Genomic DNA, 26,134 nt, shown 5'->3' with positions numbered 1-26,134 from the left:
CTTCGAATTGAGGAAGAAATTTCTGAGAATGTGCGTTTGGAACACAGCGGTTAATGGTAGTGAAAAATAGACTGTGGGAAAACTGGAACAGAAGACAATCTTGGAATTTGAGATTTGCTGCTACAGACGAATGAGGGAAATTAAGAGGCATGAGGAGGTCCCTCACAGAATCGTTGAGGACAGAAATATGTGGAAAACACTGACAAGGGAAAGGGACAGGATGATAAGATATCTGTTAAGACACCAGGGAATGACTTCCGTGGTACTAGAGGGAGCTGTAGAGGGGAAAAAACTGTAGAGGAAGACAGATTGGGGTACATTCAGCAAGTAATTGAGATCGTAGGCTGCAAGTGCAACGCTGAGATGATGAAGAGGTTGACACAGGAGACAAATTCATTGCGGGTCACTTCGAAAAGAAACTTTACTGTAGATAACCGGTTTCGGTAAAATTAATTTACCATCTTCAGATCTTCATAAAGGTTGCTTCAAACATCTTGTGCCAGCTACACATACAACCTTTTCATTAGATTTCCAGGTATATAAGACATGAAATGAGCGATGCGGTCTTCTTTGAGTGTACTAGAAGTGCACTCTCATTTTTGTCACTATATTTCTGTCGCTAGAAAGACGAGGTCTGATAGAATCGCACGTCAGCAAACTGTAGTTGGTCTTCGTGGGCGGAGCTACTCAGCCCAAGTGCAGTTTTGTATGATATTTTCACAGTATATGGAAGAGACTCCACAGACCGTAGAAAATTCTTAGATGGATCACATTCATTGTCTTTTCATTGCTCTTTGAGAATATTAATAAAACAAATGTACCTACGAATGACACACAAGCGGAATAGAAGAGTAAAACAAACCAACACTGCAGTTTTCGTAGCTGTAAGACCATGTACCTGTTACACATGTAAGTAGACCTGGCGTAAAAGGTGATGTTATTTGGTATTTATTTATAGAGAGTGGTATGACACGTAGTTTCGAACAGTATAATACACCTGATAACACATACGCCACTATCACTGCCGGCCGATGTGGCCGAGCGGTTCTAGGCGCTTCAGTCTGACACCGTCGATGTAACGAAAAAAGCAGAAAAGCTTCGCAGGAGCCTAGTCCACGGCAATGTGCTCAAAGTGCAGTTAGTTTTTCATCTGTCCTTTCTTAGGAGAAATCTCTTGATTTATTCCAAATTAACCCGTCTATTGTGGCATGTAGGAGAACTGCATAATAACATGCGAAATGCAGCACTATAATCTTGTAGGGACAGCACATATCTCCAGTGAACTTGATAATACCTGTTGTAAGTGAGTACAGAATGAAAGGATATCAGTTCAAAATGGTTCAAATGGGTCTGCGCACTATGGGACTTAACATCTATTGTCATCAGTCCCCTAGAACTTAGAACTACTTAAACCTAACTAACCTAAGGAAACCGCACACATCCATGTTCGAGGCAGGATTCGAACCTGCGACCGTAGCGGTCCCGCGGTTCCGGACAGCAGCGCCAGAACCGCACGGCCACCGCTGCCTTCAAAGGATATCAGTGGTAATATATGGTGATACACTGGTATCCTGAATTTGTGTGAGGAAAGTTACAGAACCTTTGAATGAAATGAACAGTGCAGTTAGCACACATTTGAAATTGACGAGAAATAAACTACAGACTTGTGCTTTTGAAAGCAAATAACACAGGATGCATGAAGGAATGAAGAGACAAAGACTAGATTAGCACAGACAAAGAGGACGTTCTTGGTCGAAAGAAATCTACTGACATCAAAGATGGGCATGTATTTCAGAAAGAACTTTCTGAGAAATTCCATTTTGAGCACAGCATTCAATGTAAGTGATTCAAGTACTGAGAGAAAACCAGAAAACAAGAGAAACGTTCGAGCTGTGGTGGGTGTTGAATCGTCCAGAGACCGTGGTGCCACAGCAAAGTCGGTAACACTAATCTATTCAACAGATATTAGCGAGGGCTCACTGAAATATTCAGTAACGAACTGCAGGAACTCCAGAAGACCATTTCTCCCCACTCAGCAATGCAGCGCCCTCGTACTGAGGTCAGTATAGACCAGAGCAGAGAGGTGCTCCACTCAGTTCGTGACCTGATCTATAGGAGTGAGCAACATATTGTAGAATCAACGTGTTAACGTTTCTAACGAACTTGTACTTTACAGAATGTTGAACATTGTACCTCAAGAGAAAATATTTTTAATTAGTGCACCAGTTCACGATTTGCTAGTACATGAGAGTTGTAAAGTATCCAGTGCTCCAGGGCAAACATGTGTATTAAAGCTATGTAAATCTGTTAGTCATTTATGAAATAAAATGAACTAATATCCTATGTGTTCTAGTTTGATCAGCCTTCTGCCAGAGCAATCAGAGAATCGACAGTCATTGCCGGACGATTTTAGTTCTGTGTGACCACAAGAGCAAGCGATATGGAATGATGTTGAATATCGGGTAGATTGATCAGATGGTAAAAGAGGATTTCTCTGCAGAATCTGCCAGGTTACGACAAGAAGGGGCAGGATAATAGAACATGTGTTATGACCTCAAGGAAATATCTTCATGCTACTACTGGAAGCTAGGGGGTATAGAAACTGTAGCGGTGGATTGAGACTGAAATATTCCCAACAAATTATCGAGGGTGTTGAGTGCATGTGCTACTTTGAGCTGAACAGGTTGGCACAGGAGAGTGGTTTGGGGTGGGCCACATCAAACTAGTCCGAAAAGGGATGACTTTCATGACAAACAATGGGAGTTCGTGTAATCTTAGGAAGATATGAGCAAGCATTTGAAAATAGCAGACCATAGAAACCAACTCATTGTGTGAAATTAGGGAAAAAAAGTCCGGAGACCGAGGGGCTGTTGAACACTCGACTGGCACTGACGCGCTACTCAGTATTGTTGAGGCAGTTGAATCGTGAAACAGATCTTTCTTTTGAACTTAGTAGCAGATTCGTGGGTCTTAAATAAACTCATACCACAAAAAATTAGTCACCACAGAGTGACCACAAATATGAATCGTTAACCCTTTCAGATGGTGCAGTAATCGTGTCACGTGCTCAATCACGTACGCACTGTCTCAGCATGGGCATAAGGCAGTAGCAATCATCGATACTTTTTCCAGCAGACATTTTATGTAAGCATGAGTAGATGTAAGCACGTGACAGAATGGCAATAAGAGGCAATTGTGTTTGACAATACCCGTACCGTACGCCGAAGTTGCTGAATTTGTTGGTGTATCGCGGGAGAATGTTCAACGTGTCCACAAAACACGATGTCAGAATTGTGATCGGATCAAGGTTCTGACAGACGGACCGGAGAGGCGTTTCACGCCTTATGAACCAAAATCACTTCCAGACCCGACAAAAACTGCTTCAGGCTGTGAATTAAGGTCCACCCGAACCTGTTAGCGCGAAATGTTATAACAGCTGGTAAAACGCCGACATCAGCATGTCTACAATTTTGTGGAACTGCGCTACCAAATTCTCAACGAGTTGGTTAACATGGATGAGATGTAATCTTGTGGACATACTTCCTAACCGAAACCAGGCGGTTATCGTGTGCAGGCGCGAAGTTTCACTGTATTAGATGATGCCTGCAATAACTTATCTAGGGGTGACTAATTTTTTCACTAGTGAGTTTATTTTACCATGCGAATCACTTTCCAGTTGCAATTCCTAGGAACCGCACATAGTGCGCTTTTTTTTAAAAAATTTGTTGTAAGTTCCTGCGGTACCAAACTGCTGAGGTCATCAGTCGCTAGGCTTACGCACTACTTAATCTAACTTAACTTAGGCTCGAGGAAGTACTCGAACCTCCGACATGGGGAGCCGCGCGAACCGTGTCAAGGCACCTCACACCCCGTGGCTACCCCGCGGGGGTTTAGCGCTTTTAACTGCGTTTCGCTCTTGCACGAAAATGCAATTGGTTTGAAACGGCTAAGGCTAGCTTGTCATTTCATTCTTATTAGTATTGTTCCATCTTTGATCATGCAATATGTTGTTCTTTTCAGTGAGTAAGCGGTGGTGGAATTTATATGCAGGTTGGAACACAGATGAGTGCAGAAATCGTAACATTCCTCTAAGAATGGTATTAAGATTAATTTTGTATTGAGTTTACGTGTTGTACTGGGTTGGTAAGTTAGCGGTCTCGGTGAGCTTTTCCGTTGACTGGAAGCTACAATCCCCCTTCGGACCGACATTCTCAGTTCTAACAGCTTTGCCGCAGCAGAGGATAGCTCACCAACACTGTACAGTCACAGGTCCGGTATGCTCTGTGTTGAGAGCGCTACTTTTGCAACGGAGGGAAATTTTTTCACGGAAACTGGGCAGGTGCCTAGCAGACGGTCCACACAAAATATCTACTCCAGTGTGGAATAAAGGAATAGCTGGAACGGCACGGAACCTGTGCGTTTCTTTCCGCTCTGTCCTCTTCAGCAAAAATGCCCCCGTAGTGCTCGTTGGCCACAAGCCAAACGGTAGTCATAAAGAAACAGCCTGCGAGCAGATCCATGCCGTTGTGCGACTTCTCGACTCATTTTCTGAAAAGGTGCAAGTACGTTTTTCTGACGCCAGGACGTGGGGACTGTTAAACTGTCACCTGTCATAAAGAGCGAAAGACATTATGATGGGTCAGAGCCTAAAAAATTAGAGTAGGAGTAAAGACACCGTTCTTCAATTAAAGGAAGTGTGGCTTTGGTTGCACTGGTAAAGTCGAGTACCAAAATCGTAATATTTTGTTTAACTCTAAAAATTTAGAGGTTGACTATCGGGTATGTAAACATATCGGAGGAGACAGGAAGGTCTGTTACAAAGCACCCCATTGGTAGCTGCTTTTTTCAAACTGGCGGATTGGCGCTTTCTCTGCACGGAGCAATGAGCAGTGGTTTTTCTTCCTCTCTCTTCTTCAAGACATCTTCAACAGATTCTTCTTGTTACTCTTTCAAATTCTGAAGGTGGCAGTGGTAGAATACAGGGCGCGAAAGGCTATTTACAATTTGTACATAAACCAGATGGCAGTTATAAGAGTCGAGGGACATGAAAGGGAAGCAGTGGTTGGGAAGGGAGTGAGACAGGGTTGTAGTCTCTCCCCGATGTTTTTCAATCTGTATACTGAGCAAGCAGTAAAGAAAACAAAGCAAAAATTCGGAGTAGGTATTAAAATCCATGGAGAAGAAATAAAAACTTTGAGGTACGCCGATGACATTGTAATTGTGTCAGACACAGCAAAGGACTTGGAAGAGCAGTTGAATGGAATGGACAGTGTCTTGAAAGGAGGATATAAAATGAACATCAACAAAAGCAAAACGAGGGTAATGGAATGTAGTCGAATTAAGTCGGGTGCTGCTGAAGGAACTAAATTAGGAAATGAGACACTTAAAGTAGTAAAGGAGTTTTGCTATTTGGGGAGCACAATAACTGATGGTCGAAGTAGAGAGGATATAAAATGTAGACTGGCAATGGCAAGGAAAGCGTTTCTGAAGAAGAGAAATTTGTTAACATCGAGTATAGATTTAAGTGCCAGGAAGTCATTTCTGAAAGTTTTTGTATGGAGTGTAGCCATGTATGGAAGTGAAACATGGACCTTAAATAGTTTGGCCAAGAAGAGAATAGAAGCTTTCGAAATGTCGTGCTACAGAAGAATGCTGAAGATTAAATGGGTAGATCATGTAACTAATGAGGAGGTATTGAATAGGATTGGGGAGAAGAGAAGTTTGTGGCACAACTTGACTAGAAGAAGGGATCGGTTGGTAGGACATGTTTTGAGGCATCAAGGGATCACCAATTTAGTATTGGAGGGCAGCGTGGAGGGTAAAAGTTGTAGAAGGAGACCAAGAGATGAATACACTACGCAGATTCAGAAGGATGTAGGTTGCAGTAGGTACTGGGAGATGAAGAAGCTTGCACAGGATAGAGTAGCATGGAGAGCTGCATCAAACCAGTCTAAGGACAAAAGACCACAACAACAACAACGGATTCTTCTGGTAACTCACCAGCAGGCACTTCTACCGAAGCACTTCTTTATTAGCTACACCAACTTCGTTCTCTGCAACTAATGAGGGTTTTGTCCATCTTATCATACCGCACCAGTAAGGTGAGATTCCGCTGCCAGTGTGACTGCGGGTTGAAAATGTCGAGTCAGCTCGCGGACTTTTTTTCAATGGGAGATGCTTATAATAGTTTCCATAACGAAACTTTGTCTTGAAACCTGGCAGGAAGTCTTAAGAGATTCTGGTCGTATGTGAAATGTGTTAGCGGCAAGAAACTATCAATGCCTTATCTGCGTGATTGCAATGGAGATAATATCAAAGAGTGCTCCCAAAGCAAAGTTACTAAAAACAGCCTTCCGAAATGCCGTCACAAGAGAAGACGAAGTAAATATTCCAGAATTCGAATCAAGAACAGCTGCCAAAATAAGTAACGAAGAAGTAAATATCCTCGGAGTAGTGAAGCTACTTAAATCACTTAATAAAAGCAAGCCTTCTGGTCCAGACTGTATACCAATTGACTTCCTTTCGGAGTATGCTGATGTATTAGCTCCATACTTAACTATCATTTACAACCGTTCGCTGGAAAGTTGCACAGGTTACACCGATATACAAGAAAGGTACTAGGCGTAATCCACTAAATCACAGGCCCATACCATTAACGTCGATATTCCGAAGGATTTTGGAACTTATATTGTGTTCTAACATTAAGAATTATCACGAATAAAACGGTCTATTGTCACTCAGTCAACATGGATTTAGAAAATATCGTTCTTGTGAAACACAACTAGCTCTTTATTCGTATGAAGTGTTGAGTTCTATTGACAAGGGATTACAGATCGATTCCGTATTTCTGGACTTCCAGAAGGCTTTGACATTGTACCACGCGGCCTGTAGTGAAATTGCGTGCTTATGGAATATCGTCCCAGTTATGTGACTAGATTTATGATTTCCTTTCAGAGAAGTCACAGTTCGTGGTAATTGACGGAAAGTCATCGAGTAAAAGTGAAGTGATTTCTGGTGTTCCCCAAGGTAGTGTTATAGTTTCTTTTCAGCTCCTTATCTATATAAACGATTTAGGAGACAATCTGAGCAGCGTTCTTAAGTTGTTTGCAGATGACGCTGTCGTTTTGAGTGAAAGTCGAGTAGCCATCAGAAGATCAAAACAAAATGCAAAACGGTTTAGAAAAGATGTCTGAATGGTTCGAAAATTGACAGTTGACTATAAATAAAGAAAATGCTAAAAGAAATTCGCTTACATGATGAATCAGCCAAATACAAAGACCGTAAATGTAACTAAATACGGAGGAACTACACTTACGAACAACTGAAATTGGAAGGAACACACAGAAAATGTTTTGGGGAAGGCTAACCAAAGACTGCGGTTTATTGGCAGGGCACTTAGAAAAAGTAACAGATCTATTAAGGAGACACTACGCTTGTCCGTCCTATTTTAGAATAGTGCTGCGCGGTGTCGAATCTTACCAGATAGGCCTGACGGAGTACATCGAAAAAGTTCAAAGAAGGTCATCACGGTTTGTATTATCGTGAAATATGGGAGAGAGTGTCATGGAAATGGTACACGATTTGGGCTGGACATCATTAAAAGAAATGCATTTTTCGTTGCGACGGAATCTTGTCACGAAATTCCAATCACCAACTTTCTCCTCCAAATGCGAAAATATTTTGTTGACACGATAAAATAAGGGAAATCAGAGCTCGTACGGATAAATATATGCATTCGTTCTATCCGCGCGCTTTACGAGACTCGAATGATAGAAAATTGTGAATGAAATGGGCTTACACGGTTTGTTAATACCACCCAAGGGTGAATGACGGAAGGCGTGGACCAAAGGGAGTTAAAGCACTTCATTCACTGTTTATTTTTTTACAACACTCTTCTTTAATAATAACATTGATAATACTTTTAAAAGAAAATAACACAACAGGCCTTGTGAATCGCCTAACTGCATAAGTGAATTACTAAAAATAATCGTTAATATGTTTAGAGACACAAATAGCATTCAGTTGCTTACTAATTAATTAAATGTCTGTTCAAGGCAAACCAGAATTCAATACACTTCCTTGCTATTAAATGTCTGCATAAGTTAATGACCATACATAGTAACCTCTGAACAACAATTCAATTGACTTAAAAAAAACACAACCACCTAAACATGTTTACAGAATTATGGGAAAGAAATGCATATACACCTTCTGTTTAGCAAATCAATGACTTTCGGCCTTACCCACATAGAGCCACTCAGAGGTACTGGAAGCAAAACATAAGTCTTCCACGTGTACAACAAAGGCACGGTTTCACAGACTGCAAGCCGTAAGAAGCCAGTCAACACGCTCTCGCCACCAAGTACAGGAAGGCGTCGGGCTAGTAAACAACGCCCGCTACGGTGAGCGGGCGCGACTACGTAACTGCTTGCCACAGTGGGTCGGTTCCTCCCACGGCCTCTGCGAAGACCGGTAGTGAAATTAATGAAATCAGCACCACCTGTGACACAAAGGGCAAGCAACTCACCAACGTAATAACGACATAATATATTTGCATATACAACGTCTCCAAAACAGCTCTCTATCCACTACTTCCAGCACCTCAGAGGACACCACTTAACACAGTGAATTCAGAGTCATCTAAACATACCGCGCAATCTGCGCAAAACCACGTGCATGAGTCCACTACGCTTAAAATAAGGAGTATTAACTTAACACAACATACAACTTCTAAATGCCCGGGTGACCGGCCTGGACTCGTGAAATGGATCTACAAACACATCATCATGGCCAATAAACCGCCTCCGCTCTCCACTTGCGAGGAGCAAATAGGATATGTCCTGCAACACACTGATTAAAATATCTAAAACAGTGTTTATTACAAGATTAACACTGAACGTCAAAGGGAAACATTAATCAGAAACAGACATCGGTTCGCAAAATAAACGCACAAATTACGTGGCTGAAAAACACAACCAAGTCAGTGGCACACAAGAAGGTCAGTATTAGTAAGGCCCTTTATCATTTTCCCATTCAGTGGGTCGTAAAACAATAACACTTCAGCAGAGAAGTATGAATGCATTTGAGCAATTCAGTGACTGACAACAACTAAGTTTTAAAATGCAGAACACAAGTCCTCACAGGATAAACGCGGCCTTACGCAATGTACTCCTAATAGTAAGGTCAAGCGTCCAAAACACACTCTTCAATAAATACACCACAACGGCAAGCACACTCAGTAATCGCTAGAACGATTGACACTGTGAACAAAATGCTGCTTATATTCAAACCAACTGTGCTCGCAATGGCATCACATCAGTGTCAGAGCCATAGAGACGAGAATGTAGTCAGTAGAAGCAAACGGTAAATCCATCATAAACAAGGAAGCAGCATGTTCCCGACAGCATCGGCGCCTCTACCCACCAAGCCCGGCGGAAACGTCCAGTCACAATCAGGTAACGTGGCAAACTTTCCTCTTGCCACCACACACGTCGTCGGCAGACACGGCTACACGCTCCGCGCACTGTTGCCTATCCCACTGTTTCTGCTTCTCCTCCAAAATCCAACGACTCGACTGTCACAGGTGTCTCGCCGACTTCCCCCACGAGGGGGCGCCACTTCTCTCTTTCCTCCGCGATACAGCGATAATATTATACGCGGTACGTTCGACAGATCAAACCCGAGCCACCACGGGGCAGCGACGGTGGTTCGATGAATCCTCTGTCTGACACTTAAATGTGATTCGCAGAGTATCCATGTAGATGTAGCTTAATCGCGTTTTTTTCCAGAGTTGAGGGGATTCTGTCAGGAGTGACGTTGTGTTCGATTACTCGATTGTAATTCAGGCATCTGTGTATGTATGTGGTATCTGTTCTTTTGGATATGTCCTGTAGTACAAAACGGAAGACAATATATTGGTCCAAAGAACAGATAACACATATACAGAGTGGTCAATTGATAGTGGCCGGGCCAAATATCTCACGAAATAAACAACAAACGAAAAAACTACAAAGAACGAAACTCGTCTAGTATGAAGGGAAAAACCAGCTGGCGCTATGTATGGCCCGCTAGATGGATATCAACTGCGTTTTTTAAAATAGCAACTCCCATTTTTCTTACATATTCGTGTAGTACCTAAAGAAATATGAATGTTTTAATTGGACCATTTTTTTCGCTTCGTGATAGATAGCGCTATAATAGTCACAAACGTATAAGTGGGTGGAATCACGTAACATTCCGCCAGTGCGGATGGTATTTGCTTCGTGATACATTACCAGTGTCAAATGGATCGTTTACCAATTGCGGAAAAGGTTGATATCGTGTTGATGTATGGCTATTGTGATCAAAATGCCCAACGGGCGTGTGCTATGCATGCTGCTCAGTATCCTGGACGACATCATCCAAGTGTCCGGACCGTTCACCTGATTGTTACGTTATTTAAAGAAACAGGAAGTGTTCAGCCACATGTGAAACGTCTAACCACGACCTGCAACAAATGATGATGCCCTGGTAGGTGTTTTAGCTGCCGTCGCGGCTAATCCGTACATCAGTAGCAGATAAACTGCGCGAGAATCGGGAATCTCAAAAACGTCGATGCTGAGAATGCTATATCAACATCGACTGCACCCGTACCATATTTCTATGCACCAGGAATTGCACGGCGACGACTTTGAACGTCGTGTACAGTTCTGCCACTGGGCACAAGATAAATTACGGGACGATGACAGATTTTTTGCACGCGTTCTATTTAGCGACGAAGCGTCATTCACCAACAGCGGTAACATAAGGCTGTTGGCATCATTTATTGCATTAATGTTGTATTTACAGGTAATCACGCTGTAACAGCATGCGTTCCCAGAAATGATAAGTTCACAAAGGTACATGTATCACATTGGAACAACCGAAATAAAATTTTTAAACGTACCTACGTTCTGTATTTTAATTTAAAAAACCAACCTGTTACCAACTGTTCGTCTAAAATTGTTAGTCTTACGTTAGTGACTGTTACAGCGCCATCTATCACAAAGCGAAAAAAGTGGTCCAACTAAAACATTCATATTTCTTTACGTACTAATGAATATGTATTAAAAATGGGGATTCCTATTTAAAACAACGCAGTTGATATCCGTTTGACCTATGGCAGCGCCATCTAGCTTGTGAACCATAGCGCCATCTGGTTTCCCCCATTAAGCTAGACAAGTTTCGTTCTTTGTAGTTTTTTCGTTTGACGCTTATTTCGTGAGATATTAGGGCCGGTCACGATCAATGGACCACCCTGTATAATTACGATGATGACGATAATCCCTTCAGTTGAGATGCACACCTAGCTCGAACACCTACAGGAATCGGCCAGATTCCACTATTAATGAGGGTAATGAGCATTGTCTCTCCAGCAGTAGTGTGTGGTGTAAGTTAAGAATTGGGGTCTGACGGGAGGCGTGCTAGAATAGACCGTGATGTTGTGGTGACGGCTGTGTCCAAATGGCGTGGTAGTCAGCGCATCTGCCTAGTAAGCGAGAAAATCCCAGTCCAGTAAAACTTTTAAACTTGCCCCCTTGATATGAATCAGTACCCACTCGCTGCTAATGCCTTTAATTAGTTTGTGTCCAGATGTCAATGGCTCGTGCATGCATTTACCATCTACACACAATGATCAATGCAATCATCTCTTTCGATTCGGAATCGTGTGTTTAATTTATTCCGGTGTAGCGCGAGTTTAATAACAGATTCATTTTCATTCGTTTTCCTGCGAACTTGGCGCTCAGTGCTGTTTTCGTGGTAACTGGATGCATTGTACAGAATTTTATGCCTAATTTTATTTTTGGGTTTGAGAAGTTACTATTTCATTTACGAATCATATCTTGATTTGTCTTCTAAATTTTATAACAACAGCTGTTGGTCAAAGTGGACCTATCTTTGATATCATTAGTTAGATGAGCCCCATAGCTCGATTTATTACTAAGACATCCACGACTTATTGGTCAGGGCCATTAAATTCCCAACCGTTTCCGTTAAGCACAGGTTGTCAGATCTGAGTCATAGTTGGACGCACTGCATTTCCAGGGATTCACTCGCTACAGATCGCAGGCGCAGTTTTTCCTCCTCCATGAAGTATTCAGACAGACGGGAGCGGAAATCACCAGACGTGTAGTCACACACATAGGTCTAGCTACGCTCTTTCGCAGAAGTTTTAGTGATGTACCGTCGACGAGGAAAGGCCATCCGTAACATACGCTGACACTGCTGAGGCGGGCCGGCCGGTGTGGCCGAGCGGTTCTAGGCGCTTCAGTTTGGAACCGCGTGAACGCTACGGTCGCAGGTTCCAATCCTGCCTTGGGCATGCATGTGTGTGATGTCGTTAGGTTAGTTAGGTTTAAGTAGTTCTACGTTCTAGGGGACTGACGACCTCAGATGTTAAGTCCCACAGTGCTCAGAGCCATTTGAACCGCTGAGGCGGGGTACTTCACATACAGAGAATAATAATATATCAAAGGTTTCTAGACGGTTGTAAGGAATTTCATTTTGGCGACCGTCCAAAGAAAAAGTTCGTGCAGTGGGAGTGCTCATATCTGCTTTAAAATAAGGCCGCCACGGCGTCGGCATCCAGCGCCGGCGTCGGCGTCCAGCGCACGTCCGTGGCGGAGAATATGTGCTCGCCGCGGCAAACAAGATTTGACGGCGCCATCTTATTTCAGGTCACATCAGGGCGTAGTCCGCTAGCGAAAGTTCGCGCTTCTAAATGAGATGCTAATGCAGAATGAGATTCCGGGGGAAAATGTAACGTAGCTACACGTCTCCCTAGTTGTCAGTGTATGGAGAAATGAGCTTTTTTGTGTACCTAAACTGCTGAGAAAAGTTTTACATAGCCTGTACTACTACCAATTTTTGTACACGTTGATTCACTGGGAGCATGGGATTGAAGAATAAGCCCTGTGAAACTGAGAAAAAGGTACTTTAATAGACAAAGACAGACAAAATAAGGGCAAATGATTGAAAGTGCACGCCATGCACATCTGTGAAATCAAAATCTAGCGCCGCGTATTGTTCAGTACCTTGCCTCTCCACCCTGCGGATTGTGAACTGGTCAAATGCTTCCAGAATGAGATTTTCACTCTGCAATATCCTTTCTTTCAGGAGTGCTAGTTCTGCAAGTTTCTCAGGAGAGCTTCTGTAAAGTTTGGACGGTAGGAGACGAGATACTGGCAGAAGTAAAGCTGTGAATACCTGGCGTGAGTCGTGCTTCGGTAGCTCAGATGGTAGAGCACTTGCCCGCGAAAGGCAAAGGTCCTGAGTTCGAGTCTCGGTCGGACACACAGTTTTAATCTGCCAGGAAGTTTCGTGGTCAAATGCTCTTTGACATGCTGTACACAACATGGAACTGACACTGCAGGCAAAGCATGGCACAGGCTTCGACTGCAGCTCTCCTTTACTGCCAGTTTCAACTGGTGCCAAGATGTCCGATGGAACTCATATAAGTGGATGTTGTTGACCATGCTACGGACAGGTGTGCGAAACGTAAGGATGAAATTAATTTGTGCGTGATGTGTCACTGCCACGTAATATACCTCGAAGAAACTTGGACCATACATAGGCTGAACGTCTCTACTATAGTACAGAACGCAACGAGACGGACAGAAATGTCATTTTTATTGAGTATAACACGTTCCGTCAAAATTACTGACAGCCTTGGTAGAGACAGCCAAGACAAAACAGTTCCATCTGGCGTGTAAAATGTTTGAGACGGGCGAAATACCCTCAAACTTCAAGAAAAATATAATAATACTGATTCCAAAGAAAGCTGATGCTGACAGGTGAAAATATTACCGAACTCTTAGTCTTAGAAGTCATGGTTGCAAAATACTAAACGAATTCGTTACAGAAGAATGGAAACAGTAGTAGAAGCCGACATCGGAGAAGATAAGTTTGGATTCCGGAGAAAAGCACGAACATGCCAGGCCATACGGATCAGTTGAGGGAAGACAAATCTACGTTTATAATATTTGTAGACTTAAAGAAGCTTGTGACAATGTTTACGAGAAGAGTCTCTTTGAAATTCTGAAGACAGTGGGGTTAAAATACTGGGAGTGAAAGGTTGTTTACATCTTGTACAGAAACCAGACGGCTTTTTTTTAGAGTTGATGGTCATGGAAGGGAAGCTGTCGTTGAGAAGGAAGTGAGACAGGGCTGTAGCCTATCCCCGATGTGATTAGATGTGTACATTGAACAAGCAGCGAAGAAAACCTAAGAAAAATTTGGAATGGGAATTAAAGTCCGAGCAGAAGAAATAAAAAAACTTTGAGGTTTCCCTGTCACATTGTCATAGGACTTGGAAGAGCAGTTGAACGGAATGGATAATGTCTTCAACGGAGAATACAAGATGAACAGCAACAGAAGCAAGACAAAGATAGTACAATGTTGTCGAATTAACTCAAGGTATGCTAAGAGAACTAGAGCAGGAAACGAGACACTTAAAAGTAGTAGTAGACTTAAAGTAGTAGTGGGCTGGTAATGGCAAGAAAGCATTTAAGAAGAAGAGAAATTTTTAACATCGAACATAGATTTAAGTATTAGGATGTCTTTTCAGAAAGTAATTTTATAGATTGTAGCCATATGTGGACGATAAAAAGTTTAGAAAAGAAGAGGATACTAGTGTCTGAAATGTGTTTGCTACAGAAGAATGCTAAAGATTACATGGGTAGATCACGTACGTAATGAGAAATTACTGAACAGAATAAGGGATCACTTGATACGACACATTCTGAAACATCATAGTATCATCAATATAATATTGGAGTGAACTGTAGGGGGCGGGTGGTGAAAATCGTAGAGGGAGAACAAGAGGTGAATACAATCAACAGATGCTGAAGGATGTAGATTGCAGTAGTTATTGGGACATGAAGAAGTTTGCACAGGATAAAGTAGCATGGAGAGCTCCATCAAACCAGTCTTTAGTAGCATGGAGAGCTCCGTCAAACTAGTCTTCGGACTGAAGACCCCAACAAAATGCACTGAAATTGCGATTCACGGTTCCCTACACATTACAATACGCTGCACATAACACTATGTGATCAAAAGTGTCCGGACACATGGCTGAAAATGACTTCGTCGCGCCCTCCTTCGGTAATGCTGTAAATCAATATGGTGTTGGCGCACCCTTAGCCTTGAAGACCGCTTCCACTATTGCAGACATACGTACAGTCAGGTGCTGGAAGGTTTCTTGGGGAATGGCAGCCCATTTTTCACGGAGTGCTGCACTGAGGAGATGTATCATCGTCGGTCGGTGAGGCCTGGAACGAAGTCGGCGTTCCAAAACATCGTGTTCCATAGGATGCAGCTTAGGACTCTGAGCAGGCCATTCCATTACAGGGGTGTTATTGTCGTGTAACCACTCCACCACAGGCCCCGCAATATGAACAGGTGCTCGATCATGTTGAAAGATGCAATCGCTATCCCCGAATAGCTCTTCAATAGTTGGAAGCAACAAGGTGCTTTAAACATCAATGTAAGCCGCCCCTTGTGGCAGAGCAGTTCTAGGTGCTACAGTCTGGAACCACGTGACCGATACGGTCGCAGGTTAGAATCCTGCCTCGGGCATGGATGTGTTTGATGTTCTTAGGGTAGTTAGGTTCAAGCAGTTCTAAGTTATAGGAGACTGATGACCTCAGATGTTAAGTCCCATAGTGTTCAGAGCCATTTGAACCAAAACATCAATGTAGGCCTGTGCTGTGATAGGATAGTGCCACGCAAAACAGGAATTGGTGCAAGCCCTCTCCATGAAAAACACGACGACACTATAACATCACCACCTCCGAATTTTACTGTTGGCACTACACACGCTCGCAGATGACGTTCACCGGGCATACGCCAAACCCACCACACCCTGCTATCGGATCGCCACGTTGTGTATCGTGATTCGTCACTCCACATAACGTTTTCCAGTGTTCAGTCGTCCAATACTTGAGCTCCTGACACCAATCGAGTTGTCGTTTGGCGTTTACCTGCGTGATGTATGGCTTATGAGCAGCCGCTCGACTATTAGATCCAAGTTTTCTAACGTCCCGCCTAACTGTCATAGTAGTTGCAGTGGATTATGATGTAGTTTGGAATTCCTGTGTGATGGTCTGGATAGACGTCTGCCTATTTACACATAACGACCCTCTTCAATTGTGGGCGATCTCTGTCAGTCAACACACGAAGTCCGGCTGTACGCTTTTCTGCTGTACGTGTCCTTTCACGTTTCCACTTCACTATAACATTGGAAACAGTGGACCTCGGGATGTTTAGGAGTCTGGAAATCTCGCATACGGACGTATTGAAACGTCCCGTTAGAAAAATTTTACACGACTGTGCTTAAACTGACACACAATAGTTTTTAGCGCAACGCAATCTGACTTTCAAAAATCCCTACGAAAGAATGGCCCTGACTGACATTAACCTACACGTTTCACAAAAATCTTCGTTACTCAAGCTACTGCAATACAGCGAGCACCACTACTGCCAGCTAAATAAAATATTCAAACTACTGAGGGCACTAACTACTGACAGGCATAGTTAGGAAATGAAAGATTTTAATACAGAACAGACAATGTATTTACCTTAATATTCATAATATATAAATCAGTACGTGACACCAATTCTTACAAATTTCAAAACTCCGCCATCTCTCTCCCCACGTCCACCACTGCTGGCGGCTCACCTCCAACTGCGCGACGCTACGCGCTGTTAGCATCCAGCTGCCGCTGCCCAACACTACAATGGCGAGTATTACAACAATGCCAACCAGCCACAGACTGCACACGGCACAGCCAGTGATTTTCATACAGAGCGCTACGTGGCGGCGGCGTTACCAATAAAAAAACCTAAACAGCCTACTTACAGTATGACACAAGTGATACCCAATCGCCTGACCACTTTCGAAGTCCGCGAGATCTGCAGAGCTCCCTATTCTGCTCTCTCACGATATCTAAAGACTAATGAGTTCGCTGATATGGTTCCAAAAATGGTTCAAATGGCTCTGAGCACTATGGGCCTTTCCATCTGAGGTCATCTGTCCCCCAGAACTTAAACCTAACTAACCCAAGGACAACACACACATCCATGCCCGAGGCAGGATTCGAACCTGCGACCGTAGCGGTCGCGCGGTTCCAGAGTGAAGCGCCTACAGCAGCTTGGCCACATCGGCCGGCTCGCTGATATGGGGTACCTGGCAGTCGATGGCAGCACAATGCACTAATATGAAGAACATTTTTGGGGGGATTTCCGGATACTTTTGATCGCCACAGAAGGCACTGCATGATCTGAAACGTGCTCAATAGGTCTTGCGGTTGGGCGTTCCATTCCTCCACCAGCGCAGTTGATAGCTGCTGGATGGTCGTTGGTGCATACGGGCGTGCTGGAAGAACTCCCTCCAATGCAGCCAACACGCCCTCGGTGAGATGTAAGTTGGACGGCTTGAAGGGGTCGGGGAATGGGGTGGGGGCAAGGAACAGGCCAGGCCATTCACTGAAAGTGTTGACGATCCAGAAGCTCTTCGACCAGCGCAGTGTGATGAGATCGCGTTTTGTCATTTACAAAAATTCAGGTTCGAATTTGCAGCTGAAAAAAAGGTGCAGGGAATAGGACTGCAGTGTCATGTTCTACATTGCTACTCGGTGCATTACGTGTTCGCGCCTCTCGACATATTATGAGGTTACTTTCAGCATTGCCGAACATGATCCTCGCATTGTAGTTAGACTCTCGTTCTCAAGGTCACGAGGTATTTTACTTCAGTTTCTGGTTGCCTGTTGACCCAGAGTTTTCAAAACGTTTGTCATCCTCGACGACATTGTACGAACTGGATTCGTGACTGATCCCAGCACAACTGCTCACATAGCGAAGTCACTTGCAAAGTTCCCCGTGTGATATTAAATATGACACTCAGTTTGAATCTATCAGCATTACACTTCAGGCTGAAACACTCGTTCATGAACGTAGGGGTTTTAGCGCATTAGGAAAAAATAAAGTAAGCTTCCATTGCGGTCAGCGCGACAGAATACCTCGCAAGGGGCCTGGATTCGAATCTTGGCAGGGTCGGAGGTTTTCTCCACTCGGGGCTGGTTGTTATGTTGTCTTCATCATTGTTTCATTATCATTGACTCACAAGTTGCCGAAAGAGCGTCAACTAAAAAGACATGCACCACGCTTCCGGGTTGACTTCTGGTGCGGCTCGCGGCCTAATCACACAAGAAAAAATGAAACTGTTGTTGTCTTCACTTAAAACTTTCGGGCCGACAGGCCATGATCGATATATAAAACTTTCCCCTAAAGTTTTGTCTCCGGCTGCGGGAGACATCGTCGGCTGTGAAGCGGTGAACTGCAAGCAGCATTCGAGGGTGCGTCGAGTATACAGGCAGGACAGAGAGAACGACAGTCCATGACGTGACGCCGGGTACAAGACTATCTCTGGTAATGCCAGAATACTCGACTGAGAGTAATCGATCGTCATTCTGTCGGTGGTAAGTTGACATCCACATTCTGTCTAACTTGACAACTTCTCCCTTTCTCCTAAAATTATTGCCGTGTTCATAAATATGAATAGCCTTCTTACCCTTAGGCGAGTCTGTCTGTAACTGTAAAAGATATATTCTTTGGATACATCGGGTGCATGTAAAATTCCTTGTAATATGGTCTCGTATATATTGCTACCATCAAAAGAAGTGTGAACAGCCGTTTACTTGAAGATGAGAAGAATTGCCGTCTGGGATATACCGATAAATCGGACCTAGCAAAACATGCTTACCAAAAGGATAACCATGAAATGAAATTCAGTGACACGAGCGTCATATCGAAAACATCGCATTATCATGCGCACGTGTGTGTGGAGGCTATTGAGATTTATAAACACTGTAATAATTTTGACAGAGGAGAGGAAGGTGTCAAGTTAGATAAAATGTATTCGTCGACTCTGCATCGATAGAATGACGATCGACGAATTTCAGTTGAGAATGGTGGCACTACCAGTGATAGCATAAAAGCTTGGGTCACGTGATGGCCTGTGGTGCCCTCTATACCGATTATATAATCGAGTTCTGCTTTTGCTTCGCCGCTGCACCTCTGAGGTTGTCTCTCACAGCCGGAGAGAAACGTTATGGGAAAGTTTTGCACGTCGACCACGGCCTGCGACACCGAAAGTTTAAAGTGAAGTGAAAGCACGCATAGTACTATCAAACTGTTGTGGTCTACAGTTTCCACAGATGTTGCTAGATCCTTTAATAGTATGAAAAAAGGTCCTGAAACTGATTTTCGTGGCTGTGGATCTCTGTTCTTAAAAGTTCTTCGTGACTTTATCTTTCGTTACGTCTCGTCGAGCTACTTGTAGATATAGCTGCGAATGTTACTGTCAGGTTGCTACATTAGTGGTGCTAGTTTTCACAAGTATCTCTTGTTTAACCTGACTGTATCACTCATTTTATTTATGTTTCACTCCAGTATTGTCTCCTGCATCTTGTTAACTTGGGTCTATTTCTTCTACCACTGTTGTTGCGACCCTTTAAAGTGACAGTAAGCACTTTTAGCGGAGTTTTTATAGCCATTGTTTTTGGCAATCAGTTTAGCACAATGATGTCTAGTACTTCACAGCAAATTTTGGAGAAAGGTGTAGGTATTCATTGCAATATCAGTATATATAATATATCCTACGTATCTCCTTAAATCGTTTTGTGTAAATATCATATACTTTGCACTTCTGTTTACAATGGATGTATAATCTATTGTTGCAAAATTCAAAATGAGCACAAAGGGGATTTTGGTCTTTGATCAGGGAGTTAATTCTTTGAAATAAATGGAAGGAGAGAGTTAGAAATCCTCGTCCAGCATCCGTAAAGAGTTGAAAGGAAGCAGAACAAGGCATGAGTGGCACCATATTTAGTACTGATAACTGGTATTCATGTGATTACGGATTTTTTCAGGATTCGCAGTTTATATAAAATTTAGTGCAGCATGACTCTATTTACTGAATGAGGACGGCACAAATCGACTGCGAAAATAGCGCGTGTTCTGATTTCATTACACAGTACTAGAGTATGCCTTGTTTGCTTTGTGCTAAATGTGTTTGTTTAAATAAAGTGGCGCTGTTACATAATTAAATTCAGTAGCTGTAAACATTTCACTACTTTACTGAAGGACATTATATTAATTAAAACTTTTACTGTTGTTAATAGCGGTTGCGAGTCGAAAATTCAGCCTAACTATGTACGAAGGCTTATTTCATACTATGGAGTTCTTCTTTTCAAAATTCCACACGACTGTAACGCGAGATATGAGCGACGACAGACAGAGAGATAATAGAGAATTGTGTACTAGAGACAGAAACAAACGTTTGCCATTAGACATCTGTGTGAAAATTTCGAGCAAATGAAATTGATCTCAACATATTACTGTAACAGTAAGGGTGGATTAATTGGCAAATATACTCCAAAAAAACTGTGGCTCCAGTTAAATAATCAAAACAACATTGTTTTACAGACCAAGTGAGGTGACGCAGTGGTTAAACACTGGACTCGCATTCGGGAGGACGACGGTTCAATCCCGCGTCCGGCCATCCTGATTTAGGTTTTCCGTGATTTCCCTAAATCGCTCCAGGCAAATGCTGGGATGGTTCCTTTCAAAGGGCACGGCCGACTTCCTTCCCTAATCCGATGAGACCGATGACCTCGTTGTCTGGTCTCCTTCCCCAAACAACCTAACCAAACTGTTTCACAAAAAATTATAAACTGTTCCCGTCTAGCTATTTCGACTAAGGTTATCAAGAGGTTCCCTTGGTTGTGAGGTTGATACGCCTTACTATTATGTTAAAAGCTCGACGAATTTAATTGAGAAATTGGAAGGTATGACGTACGTCCACGTGAAATTTTTGTTGACGTCGATATTGTCTTCTTATTTACGATTACTTTCGTAGATGAAGCTATTTGACATTTAGAAAGTATCTTTTTCTGGTGGATATAGTAGATTTGTGTGGACATGTTAATACTACAATCTATCTGCAGTGCGACAGTAAATTTTACGAGAAAATTCGTGGGGTTGCCGTAGGTCACCCTTTTAGACGACAAACGGACGCCAGTCTACAAACTTCTAGCTAAGTGACACCACTATGTGGATTACGTGTTTTTAGTATGGAGACATAACGAATATATGTTGGATTCGTCTTAGCGTATCTCAATAGCATTAACTCAAAAATTCAGTTTATTCTAGAGAAAGTGAGCAGTTGGCAGCTTAATTTCCTGTGTGTAGCAGTAATCAAACAAGTGCACGGAACATTGGGATATAAACTGTGCAAGAAAGTACCATGTACAGGTATAGATAAGCCTATAGAGAGTGTAACCAAAATTAAAACTTTGATGGATAGAGCAAATAAAGAAGGTTATTTAAGACAAAGGAATGCTCCAATATGGTGGGGGAACAAGCAGTAAGAGACATAAGGAAAAAAATCTTCGACGAATGAGGAACAGCACCTGCTCATGTAGAAAGATTTGCCCTTATTTGTAACAAGACTATTGCTCGCATCGATTAAGTTTTGACCTCCACCCGTTCAAACGATTTTATGCTCAACAGGAAAATAAGTGAATACCTTAGAAGTGAAAATAATGAACGCCATCCACTAACGAGAACATGTATTTATAAAATGTAATGGTTCTGCTTAGCGGAACGCTTGAGCAGCTGTCCCTGTTTGGATATTGAGAATTAGGCCATAGTGTTACAATGTGGAGTCATAGCGCTTTAACCAGTGCACAACATTATTATGCAGTTTGAACTGGGATGCAAGACGTCTGTATAAAAAGACTGTTTTCGAGACAATCTGAGCAGCCGTATTCGGTTGTTTGCAGATGACGCTGTCGTTTATCGACTATAAAATCACCAGAAGATAAAAAAAAACTGCAAAACGATTTAGAAAAGATATCTGGATGGTGCTAAAAGTGAAAGTTGACCCTAAATAACAAGAAGTGTGAGGTCATTCACATGAATGCTAAAAGAAACTCGTTAAAATTCGGGTACACCATAGATCAGTCTAATCTAAAAGACGTAAATTCAACTAAATACCTAGGTATTACAATTACGAACAACTTAAATTGGAAGGAACACAAAGTAGATGTTGTGGGGAAGGCTAAACAAAGACCGCGTTTTATTGGCAGGACAGATAGAAAATGTAACAGACCTACTAAGGAGACCGCCTACACCACGCTTGTCCGACCTCTTTTAGAATACTGCAGCGCGGTGTGGGATTCTTATCAGGTAGGGCTGACGGAGTACATCAAAAAAGTTCAAAGGGAGGTGGCACGTTTTTTATTATCGCGAAATATGAGAGAGAGTGTCACAGAAATGATGCAGGATTGGGGCTGGAAATCATTAAAATAAAGGCGTTTTTCGTTGCGATGGACTCTTCTCACGAAATTCCAATCATCAACTTTCTCACCGAATGCGAAAATATTTTGTTGACACCAACCTATATAGGGAGGAACGATCGCCACGATAAAATAAGGGAAATCAGAGCTCGTACGGAAAGATATAAGTGTTCATTCTTTCCGCGCGCTATACGAGATTGGAATAACAGAGAACTGTGAAGGTGGTTCGATCAACCCTCTGCCGCGCACTTGAATGTGATTTGCAGAGTATCCATGACTTTGCACCAGAAGGGTGATTCTAACAATCTACTATTTCTGAGTGAGAATGAGGTCGCCTATCGGAAGTTACCGCATGCATTCAGAAGCATGTGAAGAACGGTGGTGTCCTTTGCGCGATTCAAAATCCACACGTATATAGTTCGTTTATAAATTCGGGCCCAGTCAGCCATAGGCGCAGTAGTTATTATTGTTTTCGTGTCCGGGACAGTACAGTATTGTTATCTGCAAAATCAGAAAATAATTACAGTATGTACACAGGACTCTGTAGAAGCCAAAATGATCTTGAGGTCCAGAATCTGGTAGTCTTGATTTCTGGAACATTCGTTGAAACCAGGTCCTCTAGCGTGCAGACTTCAGACAACTTTGGGCAGTCCAAGAGGTGTTCAGCACCTCGAAGTTCTCCAAATCTGCAGGTTGCATCTCCAGTAGTGTAGCCCCACTACTACAGAATGTATTTGCACCAGGTCACTCATATTCGTAGTCTGTCCAGAGTCTTTGACGTAGCTGGAAACTGGCAGCGGGATCTTTCCTTAGGGTTCGGTTATTGCTTGCAGTTGCCTTGTTACGCCATACTTCTATTCGATGAGTGAAAATTGACACTTCTGTCGTTCATATGTACCTCTTTCTCAACTTCAGTCTGGGACACAATGCTTCGCTTCCAGACGTGGGATGCCTGGAATCATTTTTGTCTTTTTTTCCTTTTTTTCCTCTGCCGCTAGTGTTTGTCTTATATGGAGATGCTATACCTACAAGATAGTAATCAGTTGGAGTTGGTCGCACAGAACTAGTTATAATAGGGCATGACCCGTTAAGAGCGATGTCAACGTGCGTGGTTTGTGGGGAGTTCTGCCAGACAGGTGTCCATATTTTGCCGAAGAGAAAGTTAGAGCAAATGGTTCTGAGCACTATGCGACTTCTGAGGTCTTCAGTCACCTAGAACTTAGAACTAATTAAACCTAACTAACCTAAGGACGTCACACACATCAATGACCGAGGCAGGATTCGAACGTGCGACCGTAGCGGTCGCTCGGCTCTAGACTGTAGCGCCTGGAACCGCACGGCCACTCCGGCCGGCAAACTTAGAGCAAACACGTGCAAACACCTACGTTGAACATTTGGTTGCACCCCGATCCATTCGCCTCCCACCCTACCTCGGCCGCCCCATGTATTATTAGTCTAATACGGATATTATTTGGATTATAGACTTTGAGCTTCATGTTCACGCAATGGGCTTTCGAATTAAGTGTGCAGTCGAGCTGCACGCCAAGGTATGTAGTCGTATTTCAGTGTTAAATTTGCTTTGACCTTCAAGTGGCCTCCACTTTTTCATAGCTTGTCTACTTGTCACATGAAAATCTTTGTTTTGGATGGATTGGGCTTTAGATAGTATTACCATAGTATTCTGCCACATCTTCGAGGACTGCAATCAGTTTCATTTCTACGTCCAAAAAAAGACGGAGTTCACAGTCTCAGATGTTGTCTCTAACAAATGGGAACGAAACCGCAGAAATAGTTTTATACATCGACCACTGCGTATCAACCCTTAATTTTTCACACAAGTAAATTTTTATCTACTTCTACACTTACTGCGAATACAATTCCGTCACCACGTTTTTCTGACTGTATGTTCGGGATAATCTGTGCAGGGATTTTGATCCGGTTTTCAGTCATAGGTCGGATAATTCAAAAATGATTTGTATGTATAATTTGCTAATATCCCGTGTAAAATGGCTGAACTATGTGTGTTTGTCATTTATGTCTTGCCTTCTGACAACTTTCCTGGCGTACGCTGCTTAAATCGTTTAAATTATACTATAGTTTGGAGTTAATACTGAGATACCTAACGTTTTTCTCCGAATCTGATACATAATTTTACAGAGTGGCTCATAAAAGACATTACTCTACACCAGAGAAGTCGTCCGGCCATGGATACTGCTCCCCGCGCGAAGACGGGTAACACACACGGGGCGATTCCGTGATGATGTTACAAATTCTCAGGAATGATGGAAACGGTGACTGTATCAATTTGAGATAAGGGATTATGATCTGGAAAGGACTGAGTCAGAAGTTACAAGCAAAAAGGCGTTCTGATACTTCTGAGACTGGTATGTAGTATTAGAACCAGAATTGAAGACTTTTGGAAGACATGAGATCAAATAAGGCAGAATGGATAGAGTGGTGACAAAACAACTATTTACACTGTTGTGTATAATGTGTGGTATCATCAGCATAATTTGGAAGATTGCAAGAGCTGACAAGTGTGATAATCATCGCACAATCAGCTTAACAGGCCATTCATCCAACTTGCTGACAAGAATAATATACAGAAGAATGGAAAAGAAAATTGAGGATTGGCCTTAGGAAAGGTGAAGGCACCAGACAGGCAGTTCTGACGTTGTGGCTGATAACAGAAAGAAGGCTGAAAAAAAAATGAAGACACATGCAAAGGATCTGTCGCTACTGTCACCGGCTCACAAATTTTCTCCCCTTTTTCGAAACCTGATTACGTTATTTATTTATTTTACTACGAATTGTCCATCTGAGGACCACGTTCGCATTTAAGTTCTTCAGTCTATGTTCTTTTCTTCCAGTATTCTTTCATCTATTCAATATGCTCAATCTTTCTGTCTCCAGAACACTTTTAACGTCTTTTTAGCTACCTGGCCTTGGAATCTTTCTCTTTTCAAAAATTTTTCCCGAGAGGCTTCTCTGTTATTTATATTTTTGTTTTTATACTGTTTCTTTTTAAATCCTTTTATTCTTCATTGGCCCAGCTTGTTGCGGAATTATTACCCCACAAATATTTGAATACCTTTTTACTTAAGTAACTGTATAGCTTTCGAAATAAATGTCCAAAAACTATACGTCCTCTTCTTCTCATTACGTTTGAAATATTTTCCATATTCTGATTTATTTAAGCATTACTTCATAGTTTCCAACCCTCCGCTGTGTTTTGTGGTCTTATTTCTTTGTGGTTCTATTTTTTTCTTATAATTCGCCTTTCGGGACGGCCGGGGTGGCCAAGCGATTCTAGGCGCTACAGTCTGGAACCGCGCGACCGTTACCGTCGCAGGTTCGAATACTGCCTCGGGCATGGATGTATGTGTTGTCCTTAGGTTAGTTAGGTTTAAGTAGTTCTAAGTTCTAGGTGACTGATGACCTCAGATGTTAAGTCCCACAGTGCTCAGAGCCAATTCGCCTTTGTCTTAGTTTATCTAAATTATAGTTCAACACCAGGGATCCGCTTGCATATGGTTATTCTGGCTTCACTATGTGAGGCGGCTTGTAAATAATCTAAATTTTCTCTATTTTTTTTTTGTTATGTCATTAATGACAACATTTTCAAATTGTCTGTGCATGCTTTGCACCTACCTTGGCTGTTTACAAGAGTCAGAAAACTATTTATTTGGTCAGCTGGAAAGCGTTGGAGAACATACTGATCCTAATCTACAGTCTGCAAGTCCGCGTTACCTCACTGT

At 42.6% G+C, this 26,134-nt stretch overlaps 1 protein-coding gene across 1 annotated transcript in view; it reads left to right on the top strand.

Moving 5' to 3' along the window:
• The window catches only part of LOC126278519 (orexin/Hypocretin receptor type 1-like), a 1,135,944-nt gene that overhangs the window by 481,921 nt on the left and 627,889 nt on the right, over positions 1-26,134 (top strand). The window lies entirely within an intron of this gene.

The sequence above is a fragment of the Schistocerca gregaria genome, chromosome 6 (assembly GCF_023897955.1).
Source record: "Schistocerca gregaria isolate iqSchGreg1 chromosome 6, iqSchGreg1.2, whole genome shotgun sequence".
In the NCBI taxonomy this organism is placed as follows: Eukaryota; Metazoa; Arthropoda; class Insecta; order Orthoptera; family Acrididae; genus Schistocerca; species Schistocerca gregaria.
The sequence above is the reverse complement of the archived record's forward strand: the minus strand, read 5'-3'. Positions and strand labels throughout refer to the sequence as shown.